Below are 13,675 nucleotides of genomic sequence, written 5' to 3'. Positions count from 1 at the left end.
GTCACAGGGAGCCAGATCTGGGGAATACGGTGCTTGTGGCATCGTTACTGTGTTGGTTTTAGCCAAAAATTCGCACACAAGCAACGATGTGTGAGCAGGGGCGTTATCATGGTGCAAAAGCCAATTTTTATTTTTCCACAAATTCGGACGTTTCTGGCGGATTGCTTCGCGCAAATTGCGCATAACTTGCAGGTAATATTCCTTATTTACTGTTCTATCCTGTGGCAAGAACTCATGATGCACTACGCCCCTGCAGTCAAAGAAAACTGTAAGCAAAACCTTTACATTTGATCAAACTTGGCGTGCTTTTTTTGGTCTTGGTGATCCAGAATGCCTCCACTGGGACGATTGAGTCTTAGTCTCGACGTCACACTATAGGAATTTTCGCCCAACTTTGAACGAAATCAAATAACTCAAGATCTAAAAGGGTTAGAGAAAATCGGGGAACGGCATTTTGAAGCTTTTGTTAAGTAGATTAAGGGAAAAATAGTCCAATTCGAGAAAAAAAAAATTTTGAGCTCCAAATCGAAGGTCAAAACACGAGTTTTTAGGAAAATAAAGCTTTTTTATTTTTTCTAACATACTTACACCATGAAATTTGAAAAAGCAATGCAACAGAAGTGTAGCTCTTGAAAAAACAAGGCAGATAGCATTTTTTGTTTTTTTTTTTTACTTCAAGGTCAACGAAGTAATATTCGTCAAATCATCCACTTACCTATCGTGAGTGATTTAATTGACTTAACACAGTTTTTAGTTCTAGTACGGGTTACGAAGCTCTTGATGTGTGGCAAAAGTTCAAGAAACCATTAATAATAATTTGAAAGTCATTAATACGTTGAAGTACACACACAATTTGAGATAGCTACATTTTTTTACATGAAATAATTTGTTACAAATTCTCGAAACTCGTTGCTCATAAGACTGCGCGCCTGTAATGAACTTATAACCCTATTCATCTTCAGTGTCAGAGTATTCGTCGGAATCTACAATTTCAATTGATGACTTGAGAAGACTGGAAATCATATTTATTCATTCATTTATTGTTTCCATAAAAGTATTGTATCTCTGATTCAATGTTTGATACTCACTTCTCTTGAATATACTTTCGAATATTTGCTGGGATTCCATGTTTTCTGAGAATGGCCTTTCTTCTGATTATTCTCTTCTTTATGCCCATCAGAGATATTGCAGGATCACTCATTTCAATTGCTCTATTGTATAAATCTTGGGTACGATTTTCACGAGAACTTTGACGACAATGATGAGTTGTGTTTGATCTGAAGTATTTATGCCATGATTCCAAACCATCTTCAGCAAAATATGCGATTGGAAGAGGAAAATTTTCTGCTATTTGACATCCATGAATCAATAACTTGTGCGTAGTTGGATTCATTTTTGCCCAGGGGTACAGCGAATAGTATAATTTGTAAGTATCGAAAGTAAAATTTTTCATTTTATCTAAATCGAGTACTTTTTTACTTTTGAATGCGGCAAGAACAGTTGCTATATTTTCGACTAATTTTTCGTCGAGTTCTAAGGCTTCTGCGAACGCTGCTGGATTTCCAAAGCATATCCTAGCTAAATTTCCAGTATTTGTCGTTCCAGTACCTTGGAGCAATTGATCCGCTCGAATCGTTAACTTTTTGTACAAGTTTTCTTTGACAACATTTTCTCTGTCCTTGTATTTATCTGTAAAATAATAGTATTTCATTGCTAGCAATCTGCTTTACAAAACTATTAATCTGTATGTAATCTGGAGAGTGCTAAATGACTCGTGACTTTTTCCATCAATTATAAAGTTTAAGTCATGTTAAACAGTTGAAACGCTGCCCCAAAATATTGAAAACTTATTTATGATAAAAAATACACGTACCTTTGTCTTTGTCGATTCTTTCCCACTGTTGAAAAGGCTTGCGGTAACTCAGATTCATCAAATGCTCAAATGCTTTTATTTGACAGTGTAAAATACCTAATCCGAAATTTAGTGTATCTCCTTTTGATGTAAATTTATTCTTCAAATTACTAAATGTAGATGTTGTGAGCTGACAGCAAGGGCATCTTGACGCAGATGGATTGTTAGTAATAATATTCAAACACTTTCCATCGAACAAAGTAGGGTACACTTCAAACTTGACACGAACTTGTTTTTCATTTGATAAAATGAATTTATGAGCAGTGAGAAATTGTATCTCTTTGATCAACCGATCATACTCGACTTTCACGCTATCAGTAGTTTCTTGTTGATAACAAATTCTCACTGGTCTAAAAAATCTCACACTCATGGGAGTTGGATTTATCCAACTGTGCTCGCCATTTTTCGAGTCAAAAAGCTGAATTACTCCGATGCACGTTACGAATAGTGACAGTTGAGCATTTTTGTTTTCTAATTCTCCATTTTCAAATTTTTGTTGAGGATTTTTATGACCCGAAGAGCTGTCAAAGCCTATCGATACACGCATGTGTAAGTTGCGATATATATTATTAGGCCATCCGAGCGCTACAGCTTCACATAATCGCTCAGCAGTTATATTGAGTAGCTCTTGCAAACGTACACAAACCTCAATGTCACTCTCAACTTGATAAGCTCGCGGATGACACTTTTTTTTCTCTTGCAGTAGTGCTTGATAGCTGGGATAAATATCGTATCCTAAGCTTTTTGTATCAGATATTAATGCTTCGTATTGATTTTTACTGTAGTCATTTTCTAAAAAAAAACCCAAAGCCGAACTAAGTGTATGTTTTCTTGCCAGTACTTCTTTTTCTCCTTCTTCTTCTGTCTGATCTTCTATTATCTTTTTTGCATTCATCTTTTCTGCCATCGATATCACTTCATCATTGTACTTGGGATCATTCAACAAATCTTTAGCTCGATTTCTTAAAGTAGTTCTTGAAACACGCATCTCACGCACATTGATTTTTTTCCGACCACTGTTAATGACATCTCGTCGGACTTTTTTTGGTCTGCCTCTTCCTTTCGGTTGTTTATTTTTATTCTTTCGGCCCATGGTGAGTTACTACTTATTTGAAAAAAGTCGTGTCTTGAAATACCTGGTGATGTAAGTTTCGTATCGTACAATATTCAGAATACTCATCACGAATTTTCCATTCGTTTACCGTATTACGAGCAGATTTCTTACACGAGATTGGCGAATAAAAATCATAGAAACGCTAATTTAAACTTACCATCAGTTTATGAAACGTCAAATTAGACCATACAATTTTACGGAATTATTACACTCTATTGAACACTGGAAATTATTGATAATCGCAGTTCAATCGTAATGAATATACGTGCTGTAAAACTATTCTCGTACAAGTTACTCACTTGAATGAATGTAAAATGTCTTACATCAGTTTCATCAGGACAGAGGTGAATGATAAAGTCAAGCATGTAAACATTGTATACATTACGATTTCATTCTACTGACCTACTGTTGTACAGTGAAAGAGTTTCTAAGAGAAACTATATAGATATACATTTTTTCAGTAATTTATTTTTCTATTATAAATCTTTCAATTATAAATATCAGTCTATATTTTATGAATCAGGTTTTCAACTATTATTTCAATACTCATTTCGATAGCATCATATAATTTTGTGTATTTTGTAAATCTAAAATTATAGTTTATGCAAGATTTGAAAATGATAGGAGTTTGTGAGTTTGAGATATTTTTTTGATCAAATTAAAAAAAAATTAAAAGTGGTTCAATAAAGGTTCGAATTTCGAGAATTTGTAACAAATTATTTCATGTAAAAAAATGTAGCTATCTCAAATTGTGTGTGTACTTCAACGTATTAATGACTTTCAAATTATTATTAATGGTTTCTTGAACTTTTGCCACACATCAAGAGCTTCGTAACCCGTACTAGAACTAAAAACTGTGTTAAGTCAATTAAATCACTCACGATAGGTAAGTGGATGATTTGACGAATATTACTTCGTTGACCTTGAAGTAAAAAAAAAAAACAAAAAATGCTATCTGCCTTGTTTTTTCAAGAGCTACACTTCTGTTGCATTGCTTTTTCAAATTTCATGGTGTAAGTATGTTAGAAAAAATAAAAAAGCTTTATTTTCCTAAAAACTCGTGTTTTGACCTTCGATTTGGAGCTCAAAATTTTTTTTTTCTCGAAATGGACTATTTTTCCCTTAATCTACTTAACAAAAGCTTCAAAATGCCGTTCCCCGATTTTCTCTAACCCTTTTAGATCTTGAGTTATTTGATTTCGTTCAAAGTTGGGCGAAAATTCCTATAGTGCGTCATAACCGTATACCCATGTTTCTTCACCTGTTATAACCCTGTTGAGTAAATCTGGATCATCGTTGACGTCATTCAGTAGCTCTTGGGCGATGCTCATGCGACGTTTCTTTTGGTCGAAATTGAGCAATTTCGGAACAAACTTCGCTGACACACGTCTCATGTCTAAAACACTCGTCAAAATTGATTGGCACGAACCAAATGAGATGCCAATATCATCAGCAATTTCTCTAATGGTAATTCGACGATTTCCCAACACTATTTTCTTCACTTCTTCAACATTCTCATCAGTTGTTGATGTGCTGGGGCGTCCAGAACGAGGTTCGTCGTCGGTGTCTTCTCGGCCTTCTTGGAAGAGTTTATACCACTTGTAAACATTTTTTTGGCTTAAAGTAGACTCACCGTATGCCACTTTCAGCATTTCAAGTGTTTTGGAACATTTGATTCCATTTTTCACACAAAATTTAATGCAAACTCTTTGATCCATGTTTTTAGACAGCAGCAAATCGTGGAGCACGCAAAACACTTCTAACCTTGATGCCTCTCACAAACAAACCAAACATACTACAAAGCTGAAATTTGGAACGTATGTTCTAGACGAGTGTACCGACATAACCAAATAAAAAAGTCGAAGATCGAACGGACGTAGCCCGCTAAATTTCAAAATTCACCTTACTTTTTGATCACACCTCGTATATCTTAATTTTCTAGCAGAATAGTAGTTGATTGAAGTTTTATTGACATAAAATTCGACATCGAAACTTTCAAAGCTGTACGAGTATGTTCTGAGAGGTACAATATTCATGAAATCGAAAAACTTTAAAATACAATATCTCAAAGAAAAAATAAGCTATTTGAGCAAACTGAACGGCATTTGAAAGGACTAGGCTGCTACTTTAAGATGTCGTTTATAGTTTTTTGTGTATAGAGAATGTCGTAGTGCTACATAACCTCAAATATAGGCAAAAATCGCTATTTTCGCACTTTTAGGTTAGGATATCTCAAAATCCTGACATGGAGAAATTCTGAGGCCGGATTCGGTTTCAGCGCCAAAAATTCTTCGAGGAACTATGTATGGTTTGCTTGTGCAAAAATCTTGTCGGACTGTGTAATCGGATTCACCCGTCTGCTTGGTTTTGGACTACTGAATCAGATTGTTCACTAAGGTTTCTTCTCTTCAAACGTTTGGACTCTTAGCGATTAAGACTCAGACAAACATTTGAGATAACGGGTGAATTTACCCCTTACCCGTTAACTCCATTATCAAGGGGATTTAGGTTTGCATATTCCACCCATACTGATTTCAAAATTTGGCTAACCTATATGCGCGCTCCCATATAGTTAATAAGAAGTAAAATCGTACCAACTATTGTTCTCAATCTCATAAAGTAATTAAAGAAAAAAAGGATTTTCAAAATCGAAGTACTTTGTCATATTCGATTTGTCATATATTTGTCAGTTTCGATTATATCACACTAAAAACATACTCTCTATACCATATTTTCGTCCTTGGCTCGCCCTTGCCGCTTAAAAATTTTTATATATTCGTGGTAATGACATTTTACAGTTAAATGAAGCTGGCATTCAACTGGTAAATAAATACCTTACAACGTCACTGTACACAGATTTGCACTACTAATAATTTTTTATCTGTGGCTTCGCTGCAATGCTGCATTGTTTTCCAATTTATGCCCCCTGGGATGCTACGAATTCAACTGAGGATGATTTATCTAAATTGTATTGATGGTCAATACAGCTTAGTGTCATACTCTATACTGCCTCTTAGGCTATATTGGATTCTACAGAACCGGGGGACTTCCTCTTGTGTACGCTACCTATTTATTGATTGAGCGTTATTTGTACCTATAAACTCGAATACGTCCACCTAAATATATCTATATACATCGTAACACGTTTATAATTTGATGAGATAAATTTTCTTTGTCCTCTACGTTTAAGGGAGTACCCTCGGAAACTGATCTACAATTGAAAGTCGTTTGAAACTTTAACCATTAAATCTTCATTAAAGTGTTATAAAGCTGTGGTTCAAATTTTGTAACCCTTCAGAACTTTGAACTCGAGAAATTCACGATTGAAAATAACATGGAGTCTTATGGGAAAATACACTTTTTAGCGTTTTTCGAAGTACTCACAATTGAAAAAATTCTGAAAAAATTATGACTCATGTAAAAAATTATTTTAAATTTATATTCGTTCGCAGAAATGGCATTCAGAATCTGAAAGAAATGTTATTAAATAATTTGTACCGTAAATTCGCAGCACGCGATAACGAAGTAGCAATGTGGCAACGTCGCATCTCCTCCACGTGCTTTACTGTATCCATATATACATGCAACATTTTATAGCGGCGTGATTGTTCGTTGTTTTTGTGAGTTATGAATTGAAATTGGAATACATGCAATTTTATTAATCGTACCACATTTTCAACGAATAAATTTTTGATAAAAAAATCCAAGATACTTTAATTAAATAAATATGAGTTTATTACATCAACGGTGAACTTGTATACAATGTCTATATTCTTATATAACTAAATTAAAATAATAACGTTATTGACTCAGTATAACATTTGGATTAACATTCTCATAATTCTCTTCATAATATAAATCTAAGTAATCGCTTAGTTTACAAATAATTTTTTTATTTTTGGTAACAACTTTGGATAAAAGTTCACAGAGTCCATCAAACTTATTTGACTTGTAAGCTTTTTCAAGCACTTCTCTTGCAATGTTTGCGTTAATAATTTTTCTTCTCATACAATCAGACAAGCACGTTTCAAAACATTTAAGAGTTGGCAATTGTCGTAAAATTTTTTTTTATAAGCTTTTTCGTTTTCCTTTGGTACCTGTTTTTCTGCAATCATTTTCCAAGTAATAGTGGCTTGTTCTAATGTGACATTGCTTATTTTCATGTGCAGTATAATGGCTTTTAACATTTCAACATCTGCGATGGCGTTATGTGCATTTGAACAATTTATTTTGCAAATGCTTGCAAGATTTTTCAGGGTATTTTTACCTTTTACTTTTTCGTTTTTACTTTTTTGTTTGTTGAGTTTGGCAATAATAGGTAATGTATCGCAAAATCCTTTGACAATAGATTTGAAACGATCCAGCATAAATACCTTCGTTATTGCTAAAATCAATCTTGGACCATCAAATTTGCAGTTATGTGCTGTCAAAATACATTTTTTATTTAGACGGTATAGAAATTCATAGAAACCAATTATGGCTTCTGTTAGCGTCAGTGTTTCAACTTCCGTCCCGTGTAATTGTAAATGACCGTTCATAAACCGTAAACCATGGATAGCACTGGCTTCTTCTTTGAGAGGTTGAGTTAGCTGTATGTAAACCGCAAATTCACGATGGCCACACTTAGCTGCAATTTGCAAAATATCAGCAGTTGTACTAAAGCCATTCATTTCGATATAAAAAAAAACTATTATTGATTGGGCATCATCAGTAAAACTACCAATAGGCACATACGTATCGAGATTACTTAGTAGTTGACAATCGGTTTCGTAAGTCGTTCCTTCACAGAGTTAATTTTTTTTTCTAAGATCCAATTTTCTTTTTTTCAAAAATAAACGTCGTTTTTTAAATTCAGGAGTCTGCGACGTAAGATATCTTTATCGGCTAATTGAATCACACTTATTTCCAAATTTATCTGTGTGTTTCCCTGGAGAACAATTTAGTCGAGTATTCAAGTCGCATACATATTTTTCACCTTCATTCTTTTTTAGTACTGCTAAAGCTACTCTGCCGTCTGCAGATGAAGATGTACCGTATATTCTAGATTTCGGAGCCTTGCTCACGATAGATGCGTTCATGCTTTCATTTGGATTGCTTGAAGCTCCTACCGAGTATTGATTAGACTTATCACCGAAGATATTGAAAAGCTCTTCGAGGGAATCAAATAATGCTGCATCAGTAAAGCCGTCACCTAAAATTTTATGCTTATATGTCCTTAGATCCTTTTGATATTGACACCATGACCCGCAATTTCTATGTAGATTGAAACTATGGTAAGGTATATTTTTTATAGCGTCAGCCATGCGTTCCGCATTGCTAATATTTTGGGAAATACAATAGTTGAAACACTTTTGCAGGTACTTAATAGTTTCAGTCGTAAGTTCTTTATGCTTCTTTTGTAATTTATATAATGCACTAACAAGGCCCTTACTAGTATGATTCTTGTCTGCTTGTTTGACTATATCATAATCCAAAGAATTGCGCATAGCGGCAATCGCGCTACTATCATTATCTGCAATTATTATACCTATTTCAACGTTATCATTAGATAAAATACTATTATTTTTGGTAAGTTTAACTGCAGCATAAGGCTCCATAGCTTTGGCTGTACCACTAAAGTTACATCTACAATCATGACTAGTTTTACTTTGGCCAATATCACATTTGCGATATTTTCGGTTGAGCGTTGTATACGACATAATCATATTTGATAATACACCCATGAGCGTTGCCGTACCGGACAAACTATCATATGACCTGCCCGAGCCCTTAGTAAACCAGCCCATATTAATCGATCTGCCTACACGAACTATATGCGACTGATTAATTGAATAAATTGGAATGGATACAGGAAGGTCAGGAAAAATGTAGGAAGTTCCAAGATGAGAAGGCCTGAAAGAAATTCGATTATCACGTTTTTTTTATTTTGTTTTATAAAAAAGTATTCCATTAAAAGAAATTGCAGTACAAAATATTGAAATCTACTTCGATAATAATAACAAGTAAAGATTACAGAAATAACAATGTACAATTTTTTATATTTACAATTAATTTCATGATTAATGATAATACTAAAAAGAAAAAATCATTATTGTAAACTAATTCATATAAATACAATACAATCTATTTTTAAAATATTAAAAAATATGAAAAAAAAATCATTTATGAATGCACGATCACTTCAAACATTTTATCAGCACAAAAAAAATATTTTCGTATCACAATCAATACTTGTCTTATTGTGAAATATATTTGAATTAAAAAGTTATCTTCCAGAATTTTCAACCTACAGCATTTTTTTAACTGTGTCACTTTTTTCAATAGTTAGCTGTCTCTCTACTGCAACTGCATGTAAACAACTTTCACGAGCCATTTTTTCAGCAGCTAAGCCAACTTCAACTTCGTGACTTTTATATGAATTCCAATGGTATTGTGGTATATTTAATCCTGACATTAATTTATTTACATGTGTACAGCCCATTCCGGCATTTAGAGACCCTGTAAGAGTAAATGTTTTTTCAATAACAATCTTCAAAAAATTATTCACATTTTTTATCAATTTCATGATTGCTATACGAACCTAATACTGCTTTTGTGTTGACATCGTAATGCATGTTCTTTCCTTCTACTGCGTGTTTTTTGTCAGTACTTACTGCACTAATTGCATGGCATGTTCGACATTTCACGTGAAATATCGAAGCCAAACCAATTCTCTTTTCGACAACAGAATCGACCAATGATAATATTGAATTACATTTGATGCAGAATAGTGCATGTGCCAATGTACTAATGTGAATTATTCTACGCCCTTCAATTTCAAAGTTTGTTGATGATGCTTCAACTTTTGTTGTGCACTCTTCGAGGTTATGTTGCTGTATTTTCTGGAGATTTTTTCCATTGTTCACTTGCTTGCATCTTTGATCATAAACTTTTTTCGTCACTCTCTTTCCTTTCCAAAACCACTTTGTACTGTTTTTATTCATGCTTTATACACATTTAACATAATGAAACTAAAACTACAATTGCATAGCTATATAAAAGTGAAAAACAATACACTCAAACACACGAGTAGAGAAAGAATGCGACGTTGCCGACTTACGACTCGTACCGTGTGAGTCAATCACGAGACGACGCGTCCTCCGAACTGACTAGCTACGTATCGAGGGTACTCCCTTAAACCGCTCATGCCGCTCGTACGTAATAGTTCAACATTGTACAACTCTCAAACGAGAGTTGAAAACCAGGTATTACACTGTCCTACGTAATATGCAAAATATCAGAAATCCAATGAACCCAAGAAACATCAGATGTCATGGATACGAAAACAAAGAATCAGGCACAAACTTTTGCATATTCCGAATATCGTGATAATCTATTTAGGTATAAGCAATATTACATTATAAAACAACTTGTTTATCTGTTATTGTGAATGAATCATGGATAGATAGATTCGTTATCTTTCTCTCTCTCATTTCCTTTCTGTTGCAGGTACTCTCTTATTATCTTTTAAATGGACTATTCAATGTTAAACAGTGAAGATTTTGCGTCATACACAATTTTGAATATGAGAGTGATAGAGGGCTTACTTTATTTATTAGGATTTATACTTTGAGATAAGTGGAACATTTTTTCTATAAAATAATTTTTTTCTTTATCTAAAAAGCAGTGTTTTTAAATTATGTCAAAAAAAAATTTGTATAATAATAATACTACGTAAACACGAAATAAAAGAAGGTATGATATATGTATATATAAAATATATGAGGTATCATCGTGTGAGAGGAAAACTGAATTTTATTGTCAGAAATGTTTTGTCCCTTGTCCAAGAGAAATCGAGAAGACTATGTAAATAAAACTACATAAAAATTCAATCGAGGTACATGATTGATGTTAGATAGCTATTTTTTATAATAAATTGAAGTCCAACAAAAAAATGTTATGCATATTTTTGCTACATTTTTTCTCGTAGAATCGATTCCCGCAATCAAATATAAAAAATAACTTTTCAGGTAATTAATTTAATTAACTTTTTATAAACAAATGGAAATGGCTAACGAAAAAATACGGGTATTATTTTTTCGATTTACCTATGAATGGTACAATTAATTTGGTGCTATATCATACAGTTTTGGCATGGGCTTTAATGGGTTAATTGTTGACGGAAAGCACTTCAACGTAAAAATTACTTATAACATTATACCATTATGTTTATCGTTGTTCCAAAACTCCGTTTGTTTAACATTGTGAATTTTATAATTGTAATAATATATATTGTAACGGGGGGATAAATCTGCAAAAATGAGAAATTTATTTAAGAACAAACTCCCACGATGCAGAGAAAACCGCCGCTCCGTTAACACGTATGTTAATACGTGTATTCGCCTTAACATCAGCTGACTTAACTTAGTTGTCTTCGATCAAGCAGAGTTGAACTCACCTTAAGTCACGTGCCTTGTGATACTCGATGAGTTTTAAGTGTAATCGACTTTACTCCTAATCCACTTAATCCCCTAGATATAATAGGATTAAAACCTAAGCTTTTTCCAATTGTTTAAACTACTAGGAAAAATTATATGACAAAATCGGCGAATAAGTTTAATAGATTTTATTAATAAAAATCTCTACAGTCTTTGTCGGGCCGAAAGACTGACGCACGCGAATAGAATTTACAATTAAATAACTTTCGGTGAGAAAGAGAGAGAGAGAAGATACGAATATTGGCGCGATCTAACGCTCGGCGCGAATACAAAAATATCAACGCTAACACGGTTGAACAAAATACTAAATGTATTTTGTCACGCGGTAATTAAGGGAGGTGCACCTACCCTGCGGTGCAATTACGGTGATCAGCCGTAATTGTTGAAGCAAATTAAAGGTGCTCCTCAGATCCGAATCAGCTGTGCTGCCTCGATTGCAAATCTGCTATATAATTGCTGTCGCTTTTGCTGCTGATTCCGTGATACTGCTACTGTTGCTGCTTCCTCGCTCACCCTTGCACACGTATCCAAAATCCAAGTAAACTTTTTTATTGGCAAATCGTTGGAACACTGTGCTAAACTATTTTGGCGGTACTACACAAGTAACAGCTGAGATGTAACTGCTAATTCAAAAGATCGCGCGCCCCCTCTCTCTCTCAATACTTAGAACTAACGCGCGAAAATCAGAATCGCGAACGGTTCGATTAATTGAATCGACTACCGTTGCAATATGATAAATATATTATCGGAACTGTGACAATTAAATATGATAGCTATTTTCAACTAATATAGTTTTCAGCATCCGTGCCATTATAAGATTGATTTCACTACTTTCGACAGTTCAGAAACAATTCAGAAAACAGCTAAAACGCAATTAAGATACATAGTGGGATGAGAATAATGTTTTTTATTTATATACTATAAACTCAAAATTCTTTGATTTTTAAAAGGCAAATTATTTTTTTTAATAAGTTAAAGTAAAGAACTATAGAATACACTACGAAAAAGTAGTATATTCGCAACAGTAAGGCAACGTTCTACTTTGTTAATATTATTATTGTAATGAATTCAAACAAGTTTTACAAAAATAGTTTAGATTCAGAAAGTGATAATTAGCGATGACTCAAATAGAGATTTGATAAGAGTAGTATAGTAAAATAAGTAATAAAGTAATAAAAATTAATAAATATCACAAAAGCATTCATGCATTTTCTTACTCTGTTCAAAGTGTTTTTTTTTGTTGAGATTTTACTTATTTTAATGTAGGCTGTAATTAATAGATTAAAGAAAATATAGTTTATGGCTGTTTATTAGTTAGAAACGTTTTAAATATTATTATTACAAATCAATTACTTTCTTTTAGGTGCTTTAATTTATTCTAAAAATATTATATATATGTGTTTCTAGCCTTTGGACCACGGTTTTTTTTAACACATACGAGGTGTGTTCAAAAAGTAAGGTGACTTCAAATTTCACGGGTAACATACTTTCGATTATCGATTTTTTTATTTTGTTATGATGGTACACTCTTCTCGAACATCTGTACCAAGTTTCAAGTGTATAGCATTTTTTATTTGGTTGTGAGAGGCGTAAAGGTTATAAGTGTTTTGCGTGCTCGGCGATTTCTTGCTATCGAAAAATATGGATCAAAGGATTTGCATCAAATTTTGTGTAAAAAATAAAATAAAGTGCTCCGAAACACTTGAAATGTTGACGGTGGCATACGGTGAAACTGTTCTAAGTAAAAAAATGTTTACAAGTGGTACAAACTCTTCCAAGATAGCCGGGAAGATGCCAATGATGAGCCTCGCTCTGGACGCCCAAGCACGTCAACAACTGATGAAAACGTTCAAGCAGTGAAGAAAATTGTTCTGGAAAATCGTCGAATCGCTATCAGAGAAGTTGCTGAGGCTGTTGGTATATCGCTTGGCTCGTGCCATGAAATTTTTTCTAACGTTTTGGGCATGAGACGTGTCAGCGAAGTTTGTTCCGAAATTGCTAAATTTTGACCAAAAGAACCGTCGCATGAGCATCGCTCAAGAACTGTTGAATGACATCAACGACGACCCAGATTTACTCAAAAGGGTCATAACTGGTGACAAATCATGGGTAAATGGTTATGATATCGAAACCAAAATCCAATCGTCCCAATGGAAGAGTTCAGATGAGCCA

At 33.7% G+C, this 13,675-nt stretch overlaps 1 protein-coding gene across 2 annotated transcripts in view; it reads right to left on the bottom strand.

Moving 5' to 3' along the window:
• The window catches only part of LOC131675062 (NEDD8-activating enzyme E1 catalytic subunit), a 353,933-nt gene that overhangs the window by 47,847 nt on the left and 292,411 nt on the right, over window positions 1-13,675 (bottom strand). The gene's annotated exons all lie outside the window — the stretch shown is intronic.

This window comes from Phymastichus coffea, unplaced genomic scaffold (genome assembly GCF_024137745.1).
Source record: "Phymastichus coffea isolate CEN01 unplaced genomic scaffold, Cenicafe_Pcof_1.1 PCOF00016, whole genome shotgun sequence".
Taxonomy (NCBI): Eukaryota; Metazoa; Arthropoda; class Insecta; order Hymenoptera; family Eulophidae; genus Phymastichus; species Phymastichus coffea.
This window is presented reverse-complemented; position numbering and strand designations above follow the sequence as displayed.